The following is a 15072-nucleotide window of genomic DNA, read 5'->3' as shown; positions in this document are numbered from 1 at the left end:
ACCCTCTATTAGAAATCCCTTACCTGTGTTGGCTCTCTCACCTTCTTGAGTGGATTCCCACTCTCTTGTTTTTTCCGCCAAATCAAGTAAGAAGTTCCATGCCGCGGCCTCATCTGTGAAAGATGTAAAACCGTTAGGACACATGGACTCAAGAAGTTGCTTTGTTTGGTAATCTATGCCCTCATAAATAATTTGGCATAAATGCCACACATCAATTCCATGGTGAGGACACTCTTGGAGTAGGTCCTTGAACCTCTCCATAAACTTAGAAAATGACTCTAATGGCTTTTGTTTGAATTGTAAAATATCGTTCCTAAGCTTATTAGTTTTATGTAATGGAAAAAACTTTTTTAGGAAAGCGACGGCGAACTCCTCCCAAGTGGTGATGGAGTTCGTTGGTAAGCCATAGAGCCACTTTTTAGCTCCCTCCTTGAGTGAAAACGTAATAAACCGCAACTTTACCGCATCATCGGTAAGTTGTTGCATCTTAATTAAAGCACATACATCTTCAAACTCACGCAAAAATAAATAAGCATCCTCCGAAGGGAGGCCATGAAAATGAGGAAGCAAAGAAATAAATTGCGATTTTAGCTCAAAATTATTGCCCTGCGCAACCGGCAATCTAATGCAAGAAGGTTGCGCGGTTCGGGCCGGATAGAAGCGATCGCGTAAACTCTTTGGCGGCTCTTGTTCTTCCGCCATGGCTACTTGATTTGGATTTGGTTCGATGTCTTCCTCCGTCTCTAACCGGTTTGCTCTTTCTAGTCGATTGGCCGAGTTCCGCACCCAACCTTCACTCATAAACACAGGAAAACCAAGTAAGAGAGATGGATAGCCAAGAAACCAAAAAATATAACTAAAATAAAAATAACTACTAATCTAACACTTCGAATAATTAAGATTCTAATGCAACTCTCTTCCCCGGCAGCGGCGCCAAAAACTTGATTGAAATATTAAATAACCGCAAGTGCACGGATCGTGTAAATACGGGTCGAACTCAAGGAAGAGAAATCTAGTTGTCAATCCTATTCTTTTACCGATTAGAATACTAGCTATGATATACTGTTGCCTGGCAAAATCTCAGGATTTCCGTGGACTTAGACCTCGGAGCCAACACTATATATATAAGCGTGTATTCTATTCAATCTAAGAATCAAATTCAACTACGATCTTTTTGATTTAAAATCCTAATTTAGGCAAAGTGTACCAAATTTTAATGATCTCTATTAACTACTTATCCAATTTAATTAGAAAACTAAATTCTAAGGGCTTAAGTAAATTGGAAAATTGCAAAAGTAATTTGGAATAGTGTAAAAACCTTAATTCAATATAAAAGATTACTTAGGGTTAGAATCCACCATGGGTTTGGAATTATATTATTAATCAAACCAATTTCTGTATTGGATAGTGTATTTGATAAATTTAGTCTATGGGGAATAAGATCTATTGATGTCATTGCCCATGAGTGTTTTATCAAATATACTACTCAATTTAAAGATATTATATAAGAAATTATATTTATTTATCGGCAATCACTTATACGACTGGGGAAAGCCAATGGCATACGTGATTGGGATCCAACAAATACAAATCCTTACATAAGTTGTTATATAAGCCACTGGTTTTAATTAATCATCTTTCTCCTTCCCCATGGCTTCATCTAAACCCCAAGTAGATGGATTTAGTTATTCATGGAGAAGGGGAAAGAAACAAAGAAAATAGAGAGAATAGAGAAGAGACTTGCCATTAATAACTTGAAAAGAAAAATCAAACACAAAGTATTTTCTCTTTTAATTAAAATTAAACAAAAATACAGTTAACTAGGATTGAAAGAAATAACATATATTAAAGAACACTTAGTCTTTTTCTCCTTCGAGCAACGGCCAACTTGTCCTTCTCCGTCTCTTGATGTCACCTTGGAGTGGAGCCTTGGATGGTTAATCCTTGATTGAAGAGATAAAAACTTGAAAAAGAAAAAGAGAACAAGAACCCTAAGAGAGAGAGCTTGAGAGTGGTGGAGAATTGTAGAGAGAATAGAGTGAGAGGAGGAGAGCAAGAGGGATGTAGAGAGAATAGAGAAATAGCCGAACTCCACTGTGGGAGAAAAGAAGAATGCCAAAGAAAATCTTAAGAGAATAATAGAGAGCCTTTTATCATCCTTTGATTGCAATATATAGAGGAAATCTCCTTCTATTTTCAGCTCCAAAGAGGTTCACAAAAATAAGAAACTTGGCATCTTTGTATTTTTTCACCTTTCACCTTGTCTTTGTAATTTCAGCAACTTTCACCTTGGGTGTGCAATGGTTTCATCGACTTGTAGCAACAACTTTGGCAACATTTCTTTTTGACGTGGGAATAAGAGGCAAGGGCTACTGTTTTCTTCCATGGTGTTATATAATATATTGAAGCAAGTGAGGACAAAAGTAGCAATTGGGTCCCACTTTCTATTGCATGTGTATGCAATACACTTAAATAGAAGTTACTTTTTTTTTCAATTCAAATACGTGGAAGTGGCTTCTATATAGAGAGTGAATTTGCATGTAATTCCCATTGTAGCTCAAAACTTTCCAACGTGAACAGAACTGCTGGGTATAGAATGTAAGTGGGTCCCACTTTATCACACCAAGTTTGATCCTCTTTTTTTTTTTAGTAATAAATATCTCCAATTTCAGTGATGAAAAATCTAGCATCTTCTTTCCTCTCTCACTTCCATATGTCGCCACTTATTTCCATGTTTCTTTGATAACCATAAATTAATCAAGAGGCATAAAATGGTACTAACAATAACAATAGCATATGGTTGCCACGTTAAGGGATGGACCAGCCCATATTTCCACCTTGTATTTTTGTTAGCACCACACCTCTTCAATTGATATTCAACAACTGATTTTTAATTGATGTTTACAACTCACTCAATCCGATTCAACAACACACCTTGGCACGTGTGAATATGTTGCCCCCAACAACACCGTTTTGGGACAAGTGTGAGTGAGCCCTACTTTAAAAAAATAGAAAGAGTATGAAAGTTGGGATCATGGGATTAATCCAAACCGTCCATTTTAGTTGACAATAATAGCCCAATTCCATTTGATGTTAAAAACAGCCCACCTCCATTCGGTAACCAATTATAGATTTCATGGCTCTCTTGAAACGTAAGTTGATCCAAACCGTCCATTTCAAAGTACCCAAATTGGTTTTCATAGGACAATCCAACCGTCCAATTTGTTGGCTGCAAGGTAAATATGATTGTGCCTTTTGAATAATTCCAAAGAACAATCTAGACCATCCAAATATTAGTGATAAAAACTACTTTTAGGGGCCACTTGTTCGCTAATCCAAACCATCTAGACTATGAGCTTTGACGGACTTTTCCCAAACCATTTCTATTGGATGATCTAAACTATTCATTTAATGGGCCGTGATGGTAATCAAGTGCACCCTCTAAATCATTTCCATAGCTGATCCGAGCCATCCAATTTAATGGTCCACCATGTAACTTGATTGCTTCCCTTAAATAACTCCAATAAGGTAATCTGAACCGTTAAATTCAACCCAGTTAGAGCATCTTGAACTCGGCCACCAAAGTATCTTGAAATTTTAGATTTTCTTGAAAATTGATTGTTTTCCTTAGGAATTTCATCTCCTTAGCTCTATTTTCCGTGAAAATCCATAAATAACCCTGCAACACCAGAAACACACAAAATACATTAGTAGCACCGCTTTAATTATCAAATATGCATGCTTTTTACACCTACAATTCACACATAAATGTGCTCATCAGTAAGTACAGGAAAGAAGGAGCCGATCGCCCGTTCTATGGTTTTCCCGAGCCGTGGTTTGATGAGTCTGGGAAAGAGTTACCAGGTTTTGAAATCTTCTCCGCTGACGAATTGCCAGACGAGTACTTCCATGGACAGATTGTAGCCGTCGAAAAGCAGGAATCTGATTGGGCTAAGAACTTAGAGTCGCAGCTTCTGGACTCCCTCTTCGAGGTTGAGGCACCGGTCATTGCTATGATCGGAAAAGATGCACGCTTCCTGAATCCGAAGGGCCGAATTACCCCAGCTGAGGTACCCCTTGATAACTGGACTTCTCAGGTCATTCCTCAATTAGTTCTTCAGTGTGGTCATGTTCCTCCAAAAGAGTCTCAAGTTTCTGAGTATGTGTCTGTTTCCGAGTCAAATATAAAGTCTGCTATTTCTAACAATTCTTTGGATGCAGGTACCTTAGAAAGCTTAGACATTCCTGGTGTGGGTGGCGAGTCCTCCGGTATAGATGTTGCCTATGAAGATGAGTCTGTTATGGAATATACTACAAAGTCCATACATGGTCCAGTTGAGTCAAGTGTCAGCATTTCAGTTGACGATGCAAACTTTCTTTTTGAGCATACTGTAAAGCCTGCTGTGGGCCAGTTGATCAATGATGTAAACTTTGATTCTATGAATGAAATAAAGGACTCGTTTCAGTATCTTCCTGTCTCTGTTTCTGCTTCTCAAATTGATAAAACTAATAACAATGATCAAGACTCCCCCTCTTACGAGGATGTCGACGAAACTCCCCCTGAGATCAAACACATGATTACTCGGGAGGAGCAGCGTCGGGCTAAACCACTTGAAGAAGAAATTGAAATCGTCAACATAGGTGATGAAACCTTAATTCGGGAAATACGGATTGGCAAAACGTTATCCCCGGAGGAGCGTGAAGAATTAATCACTTTGCTTAAAGAGTACGAAGAAGTTTTTGCTTGGTCCTATGATGACATGCCAGGATTAAGCGAAGACATAGTCCAGCATCGTCTTCCCTTAATCCCAGGCGCCAAGCCGAAAAAGCAAAAACTTCGAAAATTAAAACCAGAATGGGAGTTGAAAGTCCATGATGAAGTCAAGAAGCTGTTAGATGCGGGCTTCATTCAAGTGGTTGAATATCCAGAATGGCTGGCTAACATAGTACCGGTGCCCAAGAAGGACGGAAAAGTCAGAATGTGCGTGGATTTCAGAGATTTGAACAAGGCGAGTCCCAAGGATGACTTTCCTTTGCCGAGCATCGATCTCCTGGTGGATAATACAGCTGGTCATGCTTTGTTATCCTTTATGGATGGGTTTTCCGGATATAATCAGATCAAGATGGCCCCTGAGGACATGATAAAAACTGCGTTCACCACTCCATGGGGAACATATTGCTACAAAGTGATGCCGTTTGGGCTGAAGAATGCAGGGGCAACCTATCAGAGGGCGGCTACCACCTTATTGCATGACATGATTCACAAAGAGGTCGAGGTTTACGTCGATGACATGATCGTTAAATCCAAGACTCGACCAGAGCACGCCGTAGTCCTGAGGAAGTTTTTCGAAAGGATCCGGAAGTATAAGCTTCGCTTGAACCCGAGCAAGTGTGTATTTGGGGTCACTTCAGGGAAGTTATTGGGATTCATGGTCAGCGAAAGAGGGATCGAGGTAGATCCTCAAAAGATCAAAGCAATCCAAGAGATGGAGCCGCCGAGGACCGAGAGGCAGATCCGTAGTTTCCTGGGAAAGGTTCAGTACCTAAGAAGGTTCATAAATCAGTTGACAATGACGTGTGAACCCATCTTCAAGCTGCTAAAGAAAAATTCTCCGAAGAAGTGGAATGATGAGTGTCAGGAAGCATTTGAGAAAGTCAAGCAGTGTCTAACTTTGCCTCCTGTCTTGTCGCCAGTTATTCCGGGCCAGCCACTGTTGCTGTACCTATCTGTCACCGACACAGCTATGGGTTGCATGTTAGCCCAGCAAGACCCTGAGTCGAAGAAAGAAAAGCCTATCTACTACATCAGCAAGAAGATGCTGGAATACGAAATCAAATATTCTATCTTGGAAAAGACTTGTCTGGCACTAGTTTGGGCAACTCAGAGGCTTAGGCATTACCTGTTATCAAACAAGGTTCTCTTACTCTCACGGATGGATCCGTTGAAGTACTTGTTCGAGAAGCCCGCTCTCACCGGGCGAACATCCAGATGGTTGCTGCTATTGTCTGAATTTGATATTGCCTATGTGACCCAGAAATCAGTTAAAGGGCGTGTGATAGCTGAGCAGTTGGCTGATGCGCCTATAGATGAGAATGCCGTTCTGACGGCAGATTTTCCTGATGAAGAGATCATGGCTGTAGAAGAGGAGGTCCAAAGCACCAGATGGTTGATGTATTTTGATGGTGCTGTGAACAACCGAGGTCAAGGAGTTGGGGCAGTGTTGATATCTCCGAAGAAAGAGTACATCCCCGTGTCCATCAAATTGCAGTTCAAGTGTACCAACAATGAGGCCGAGTATGAGGCTTGCATTGCTGGTCTCGAAGCAGCCTTGGCTCTGCATATTCAAGAGATAGATGTTTTCGGGGACTCGATCTTGATCATTTGTCAGATCAATGGTCAATGGAAAACAAAGGAGGATAGATTGATCCCGTATCACACGCACCTGGATTCCCTGGTCAGGAGGTTCAAGAATGTTACATTTACTCATCTGTCGAGGACGAGAAATCATTTCGCGGACGCTTTGGCTACACTAGCCTCAATGTTGGATATCTCTGCATCAATGGAAGTTCAGCCTCTGGCAGTGCGGTTACAATGGGCTCCAGCGCATGTGAACGCTATAGAGATAGCAGCCCGATGTCCAGATGGAAAGCCCTGGTACATTGATATAAAGAATCTCATTTTAGGCCAAGGGCACCCCCCTGAAGCATCAGGAAAAGAACGGAGGTCTCTCCAGAAGTTGGCGGCTAACTTCATTATCTGCGGCAATGAGCTCTTCAGGAGGTCGTTTGATGGAATCCAGCTTCTTTGTGTAGATGAAGATCGAGCAGCTAATCTCATAGAGCAGACGCATGAAGGAGTCTGTGGGCCTCACATGAACGGGAAGATGCTGTCAAGAAAGATCCTGAGACTTGGGTACTACTGGCCAACCATGGAAGCTGACTGCTTTGCCTTCGTGAAGAAGTGTCATAAATGTCAGGTTTATGCGAACCTCATTCACGTGCCGCCTTCTGAGTTACATTCTCTGACTTCGCCGTGGCCGTTTTCAGTCTGGGGAATCGATATTATTGGAAAGGTGTTTCCGAAATCTTCAAGCGGGCATGAGTACATCCTGGTAGCCATCGATTACTTCACTAAGTGGATCGAAGCCGCATCCTTCGCTTCGCTGACTTCAGCCTCAGTCGCCAAATTCATTCGAACGAACATCATCTGCAGATACGGGGTGCCGCATGAGCTGATCTCAGACAATGGATCGCACTTCAAGAAAGAAGTGGTACACCTCTGTGAGGAGTTCAAGATCAAGCATCACAAGTCCTCACCATACAGGCCTCAGACAAATGGTGCCGTCGAAGCCGCAAACAAGAACATCAAAGCCATCATCAGCAAGATGACAGAAACGTACAAGGAATGGTCAAATAAGCTACCATATGCTTTGTGGGCTTATAGAACGTCGATCAGGGCCTCTACGGGAGCTACGCCATATTCATTAGTGTATGGGATGGAAGCAGTCCTACCAGTTGAGCTGAGAATTCCTTCGTTGAGGGTAATGATGGAAGCTGATTTGCCAGAATCAGAGTGGGCAAGGGCCCGGTATCAGGAGTTGCAGATGATTGATGAGAAGAGGCTCAGAGCTCTGTATCATGTCCAGGGATATCAGCGTCGAATTGAGAAAGCTTTTAACAAGAAGGTGAAGATCAGAGATCTCCAGAAGGGTGACCTCGTTTTGAAATCCTACAGGGCACCGGTCTATGATCCCCGAGGAAAGTTCAGGCCAAACTGGTCAGGTCCTTACATTGTCGATGAAGTCTTGCCTGGAAAAGCCGTCAGACTCCTTGATCAAAATGGTGAAAAACTAACAGAACCCACAAACCTTGATCAACTTAAAAAGTATTATGCCTAAGACACCAGGAGGCCGTCCTTGGTCGATCTGAGCTTCAAATCCAAAAATCCCATTCAAAAAAAAAAAAAAGAAGGGAAAAGTCAAATACCGTTTGCAAACCCTTTGAGCCAATAAGTAAAATCAAAATTTCTTTGTCACCCTCAAACCAGGGGCATCTTTTATGACTTGCGTCATAAAAGATGCAGGCCTGAACTACGCCATGACCTGATCCCTTTCCACAGGGTACGTAGGCAACCTGACAAACTCGGGTTCGGTCAAATCTTTCAAAGCTTTCGAAAAAAGAAAAGAAAAGAAAGAGACTTAAATCAAAGCAATCTCTACCCAAAGTCCCCAAGGGGCGAACTACGCGGACCTGATCCTCACTCTTTGGAGGTACGTAGGCTATCTGGAAGGGTCCAGATTCGGTCCAGTCAATGCAAACATCCTAATCCAATTCTTTCAAACCCTAACCCACCTAGAAGTCCTCCTGGTGTGATAAGGCAAAAGTTTGTGGCAAAACAGAAAAAGAAAAGAAAAGAATAATGGAGTCTTAGACCCGCTAGACTGAAAACCCGAGAGGGCGGTCTAGGCAAAAGTTAGGGTCATTCGCCCGCTAAGTTGAAAACCCGAAGGGGCGGCTTAGGCAAAAAATCAGGGTGCAGAGCCTGCTGGATGGAAAACCTGCAAGGGCAGGCAGTCCAGGCAAAAATTAAGGCAAGCGGTCCGCCAGATTGAAAACCCAAAAGGCAGTCTGGTCATGGCAGTGACTTCTCGTAAAGGACTAAATTTCAGAAGCTAGCAAGACGTCATACCTGTATCGGCATCACTTCAAGGTCTGAAAAGTGCCGGCAAGGCTTCCTTTGATATTCCTCTAAGCTAGGGGTTAAAACCGAGCAATCCAAAGGGTATAATAACCATGACTAAATACCAGAAAGAGGCGTAATCACCTTAAAGCACGGTATTCAAAGAGTTCCAAGAGTGGTAAGCTGTACCATCTTAAAACAATTATCAAATTGAGAAGCAGATTCAGTCTTTCCTGAAAGTCAGTCTTGTAACTCGGTCGTGTATTCACCAAAAGTCCTTTGTCAAGCAGTCGTCAAGGTCATTTTTTGTCAAGTCAAAGTCATGTACTCAGTCGAGTCAGGTGTGTCCCAAAATGACCTGTTTGGTCCAGTATCCTTTCAAAAAGCTGGGGTAGCAGGTACCAGAAACTGAAGTCGCATCTCCAGAAGGCGAAATGACCTATACATGGTCTAGAAGCGCGGCAAGCTCTCAGGCCCATTTGAAATTCCTGCAGCAGGCAGGAGGTTGAAGATGTGTCAAGCGGAATCAGTCTGCTTGGAAGTTGAAAGTCATTGCAACCTGAAGTTCTGATAGCTGGCAGAAAATTGAAAGTATTTCAGGCAGAATCAGTCTCTTGTGCATTTTGAAAGCCTTTGAGGCCGGAGCCCTTGCAATTGGCATAAAAGTGGTAGGCCTTTCAGCAAGAGTCAGTCTCTTGTACCTTCAAAATCTTTGTAACCCGAGTTTCATAAAAGAAAGCTTGAATCTGTTTGAGTTCTGTTAAGACTCCTGAACTGGAAGCGAAATTTTACTAGGGGCATCTTTTATGTCCTGACGAAAGTCAGACCATAAAAGATACCTAGCATGCATTGACGGTTGAGATAGCAGTTTTAACGAATCAGGATTTGAGAAAACTTGAGCGCATTTTTCAAATCAAATTTTTAATTCAGGTTTGATCATGATGCTGTCTAATCATTCCGCTTTGTTCATCTGTCAAGATGCTGTCTTCTCAGATCCCAATTCAGGTTTGATCATGATAACTGTCTAATCATTCCGCTTCGTTCATCTGTCAAGATGCTGTCTTCTCAGATCCCAATTCAGGTTTGATCATGATGCTGTCTAATCATTCCGCTGTGTTGATCTGTCAAGATGCTGTCTTCCCAGATCCCAATTTAGGTTTGATCATGATAACTGTCTAATCATTCCGCTTTGTTCATCTGTCAAGATGCTGTCTTCTCAGATCCCAATCCAGGTTTGATCGTGATGCTGTCTAATCATTCCGCTGTATTGATCTGTCAAGATGCTGTCTACCCAGGTCCCAATTTAGGTTTGATCATGATAACTGTCTAATCATTCCACTTCGTTCATCTGTCAAGATGCTGTCTTCCCAGATCCCAATTTAGGTTTGATCATGATAACTGTCTAATCATTCCGCTTTGTTCATCTGTCAAGATGCTGTCTTCTCAGATCCCAATCCAGGTTTGATCGTGATGCTGTCTAATCATTCCGCTGTATTGATCTGTCAAGATGCTGTCTTCCCAGGTCCCAATTTAGGTTTGATCATGGTAACTGTCTAATCATTCCGCTTCGTTCATCTGTCAAAATGCTGTCTTCTCAGATCCCAATTCAGGTTTGATCATGATAACTGTCTAATCATTCCGCCCTGTTCATCTGTCAAGATGCTGTCTTCTCAGATCCCAATTTAGGTTTGATCATGATAACTGTCTAATCATTCCGCTTCGTTCATCTGTCAAGATGCTGTCTTCTCAGATCCCAATTTAGGTTTGATCATGATGCTGTCTAATCATTCCGCTGTTTTGATCTGTCAAGATGCTGTCTTCTCAGATCCCAATTTAGGTTTGATCAAGATGATGTCTAATCATTCCGCTTTATAATCTCCAAATCTCTGAGTGGCTTAATTAGAGGCTGTCTAATTATTCCATTCTGCAATTTGTGACAGTCTGTCTCGCCAATTCATCTTATCATTCCTTCTCGATGAGAATCTGTCTCGTCGATCCATCTCGTTCCTTCCGTTTGAAATCTTGGGCCAGTCAAAATGTGTTGTCTGTTCGGCTTTGGCATTCGCGCGACAAGCGCCCTCTGCCAAAGAGGGGCATCTGTAGACACCCCATTTTGACAGCGCCCTAAACCCGTGTATCCGAATGAAATCCCGAGGTCAGGCGGAAAATGAATGGAATTAATCTGAGCCTAACCCGATTGGCAGTTGGAAATCTCAACCCGAATTTCACGAATCAACCCAGGTCGCACCCCAACCCGTGTCTCGAGCTCGAGCCGGGCGTAGTTTAAAGAAATATAAAAGGGAGTATGAATTAGCAGGGCATGGGTGTGCCAATACTGGCTTACCATAGGCAAATAAAAAAAAAAGAAAAAAAAAAAAGATTTTTATTCCGCCCCCTGTTTCTACCCGAGCCACCCCCCTGTAAGGATAAGAGTAGTTAAAATACACTAGATGGGGTTGTCTAGAGCAAAAAGGGGGGGGGGCAAGTATATCACTCTTCAAAATAGGGGCTTGGGCAAAGAGGAAATCAACCCATCCTTAAGGGTATTCTTGGATGTTCACATTGCTTGCTTGAGAAGCAATAATTCCAAGCCATAGGATCAATCAAAGAAAATGTGTGGGTAGGATGAGGTGAGGAAGAGATTTTCTAGGGTTTGTAAAGGCAATGGAGGAGATCAAGGGTGGAGATCACCCAAGAAGAGGAAGATGCCACATAGAGGGTTAGGATTAGAGTTAGGGATTCAACCCTAAGTATAAAACAAAGGGGAGTTCTTGCATGAGGGAGGGGGAGGAGCTCATCCATTTTCAAAAAAAAAAAACAAAGAAAAAAAGCAAACCACAGCCACCACCTTCTTCTCCGGCGAGCTTGCCGGAATCCGGCAAGCCTGCAACCTCCCCATCTTCCTCTTCCTCTTCCATTCCTTTCTACCTCCACTTCCGCAGCCACAACCTCCATCTCTGCAAATCTGAGCCACCATCAAAACCCACCCAAAACCCAAAAAAAAAAAATCAAGAACAGAGGGAGGAGCTCTGCCACCATCACCTTCCTCTTCCTCCGGTCAAAATCCGGCAAAACCCTAGCCAACCACCACTACCAAAAACCCATCCTGCCCAAACCCCCCACAGCCGCCACCTTCTTCTCCGGCAAGCTTGCCGGAATCCGGCAAGCCCGCAACCTCCACCATCTCCTCCTCCACCATAGCCATCTCCGGCCGAGCCTCCCCCACAACCACCACCACCATAAACCACCCCAAACCGCCACCTCTGCAACATTACCACCACCATAAACCACCCCAAACCGCCACCTCTGCAACTCCACCTCCACCGCAACCCACCCATTTGCCCTCCACCCACCTCCACCATCCTCCACCTCCAGCACCACCACCTCCAAACCCTTCGAAAATCCCCTCCATCTCCATCCTCACCTCCCTCCAAACCCAAAACCGAAATCCCCTTTCTCTACACCCCAACAAAACTGAAACCCATTTCAAAAAAAAAAAAAACCCAAAAAAGCCACCACCGGACCATTACCCTCTTCAAACCCAACGCCGCCGCCCATCCATCCACCTTCTTCCACCTCCTCTGCCACCCAAACCACCCTCCTCCCCCAACACAGCCGCCCATCATCTCCTTACCTCCACCCTCGGCCACCGTTCCCCACCACCTGCAACTCCATCGCCGACCCCCTTTCACCTCCTCCAGCCACCGAAACCCGCCGAAATCCTCTCCCCCACCTCGTGGTTTCTCCCAACCCTCATTAAACCCAAATCCTCCCCCCCATCTCTACCCATTTCGAAAACCCATCCCACCTCCTTTTCTTTTCGTTTTATTTAACAGGAGAGAGAGAGAGAAAGAAAGGGAGAGAAAGAGAGAGAGAGAGAGAGAGGGAGGGAGAGAGCTCGAGCTCCACCGCCGTGCCTCCCCCATCGGCCGATCCTCCCCTCCACCACCGCTACCTCCCTCTCTGTTTTCGGCATTTTTTTTTTTTAAAAAATAAAAAGGAAAAGAGAGAGAGAGAGAGAGAGAGTGAGAGAGAGAGAGAGAGTGAGAGAGAGAGAGTTGAAGGAGAGAAGAGGAGGGTTTTCTCGATTTTGTTTTATTTTATTTTTTTTTTTGTTAGAAAAATCAGAGTGAGGGAAAGAAATTGCGGAGGTGGACTCGAGCCCCACCCTCGACCCGCGGCCTCCCCATCCGCGGCCTCCCCATCGCTGCCGATTAGCACCACCATTGCCATGCCCAAAACCACCTCATCCTCACTTGAGAACCCAAGCTGATCCCTTTTTCGTTTTCGCCATCCCCAAGCTTCGATCTGTCGAATCCCAAGCGCAACCGACTCCAGCAAATCATTCGAGCCGTGCCGACCATCTTCAATCTGAGGTAATTGCTACTCTCTTTCTTTTACTAGTTGTTTATAATGTGGGTGGTTTGATTATCGTGGAAATTCAATTTACCTGAACATTGCTAACCTTGTTTTAACTCCTGGAGTATTTCTGGTCTTAAAAAGCATGGTATATCTGTACCCCTATCGTTCGATCTCATCTTGGGTTTTCCTATTAGGTTATTACCCTAAGGATGCATCGTTCGATCTCATCTTGGGTTTTCCTATTGGTTATCACCCTAAGAATGTAAAAGGTTCATGATTTTTGTCTTCTGATTAATTCCTTTGGTCTGTTAAAAGTTTTGGTATCTGTGACAGAAATCATTATAGATGGGGTTTGAGATTCCGTGTGTTCTTCAGTTTGGAAATGAGAACCGTGCTAAGTTGGCCAATGCATGAAAAGTAGAGGTTTACTCAAATACATGTTGAGGTGATTTATCCTAAGAAATGTATCTCCCGTGTTTGAATGAGATTTGAATGTCTCGTGAGGGCTACGAGAGCTCCGTGGATTAATGTTAGAGCAAGTTATCTTAAATATGTGCTCAATCTTGTTTGCATGCCAGCTAACCCAATTTCATTTGCTTGTTAGTTGAACTCCCAGCATATTGACTTTAGTCAAGAGGGGTAGGTCTAGTAAAAGATGCTTCTATTCTTGTATTTGCATGTGCTAGGTGCTATTCAATCCTCTTTTCAGCCAATCAAGGGGGAAGTAATGTCCATTAAATGAAAAATTCCTAATAGGTCGAATAAATAAGCAGATGTTGGAGATGTTCAATCTAGCTCGTTAGGAGTGGCAATTCGAGCGCCCTTTGTGTATAGGATCAAACCTCTAATAGTTCATCCCTACCCAACAGTTGATATCATCGTGGGGACGTCTATGGGGTCGGCATTTTGTCCTATTCTGTCTCTTTTGAGAATATGTATCGTATGAGTCCCGCAGTTTCATTCATAATTGGACCCCATTTCTTGTCTCTTCCCACTTCTAGGATCCTTATAGAGTTCGGTGTCCCTTTTGTTTTCTGGTTCCCCTTTATTATCATATTTCCATAGGGATCAGGCTATGACGGAATACTTCTTGAGCCAACCCCTTCCCTTCCCGCCTTAGAGTTTTCGCAGGTTGAGCGATTTCTTCCTCTATAGAGTCAGTCGTAGAGAGTTTAGGGGTCTGTCCCACCGTCCTAGGGTTTGGGAGTCGGCCCTACCCTTGTAGAGTTTAGGATTCTGTCCTATCCCTTCATAAAGTTTGGGATTCCGCCTTTTCATCTTCCAGAGTCCGTCTTCAGCATACGAGTTAGTCCTTCAGTCTTTCAGGAGTCAGTCCTGTCATCGTAGGGGTTAGGATTCTGCCCATCCTCTCATTAAGTCGTGATCTTTACCCGCTCTTGCAAGGTATAGGATGATGTCCAACCCTTGCCGAGTGGTTTTCATGTTCGTACCCCCGCAAAGCATAGGATGCTGTCCAACCTTTGCGGGATATCAGGGGTCTGTCGTACCCTTATGATGATAGGGTTGTGTCCTCTCGTGTCAAAAATTCCAACAAAAAAACATTTCAAAATACTTAAAGGTTCAAAAAACATCTAAAAATCAAAAATCCCAAAAATCTCAAGTTACTAGGAAAATCAGGTCCGAACTACGGATGGCTTGATCCCTAGCTGAGGGGTACGTAGGCAGCTCAGGCGTGCTGCTGGCACCCTGAGTTCAGTCACTCTTTTTTATACCACTTTACCATTATTTCTCACATTTCCGTCCGAACTACGGATGGCTTGATCCCTAGCTGAGGGGTACGTAGGCAGCTCAGGCGTGCTGCTGGCACCCTGAGTGCAGTCACCATTTTGCAAATATTTCCCACAACTTCATAACTTTCACAACTTCAAAACCTTCCAAAACTACAAAAATTCTTCAAAATAACTTTATCAACAATTTTCAAAAGATCCTCCCATAGAGTTAGGAGTCAGTCCTAGGCGTTTGGGGGTGTTTTAGAGTTAGGAGTCGGTCCTGATTTGTATTGATATGGT

The 15072-nt window shown here is 43.4% G+C and overlaps 1 non-coding gene across 1 annotated transcript; it reads left to right on the top strand.

Moving 5' to 3' along the window:
- The first annotated feature begins 214 nt into the window (after nucleotides 1–214).
- On the top strand, nucleotides 215–321 carry LOC143862769 (small nucleolar RNA R71). Its single transcript, XR_013240479.1, has one exon. It is a non-coding gene; the product is annotated as a small nucleolar RNA R71 (small nucleolar RNA).
- The last annotated feature ends 14751 nt before the right edge of the window (nucleotides 322–15072 follow it).

Source organism: Tasmannia lanceolata, unplaced genomic scaffold (assembly GCF_043159265.1).
Source record: "Tasmannia lanceolata isolate RefF3 unplaced genomic scaffold, GAP_Taslan_0.1 ptg000037l, whole genome shotgun sequence".
Classification (NCBI taxonomy): domain Eukaryota; kingdom Viridiplantae; phylum Streptophyta; class Magnoliopsida; order Canellales; family Winteraceae; genus Tasmannia; species Tasmannia lanceolata.
This window is presented reverse-complemented; position numbering and strand designations above follow the sequence as displayed.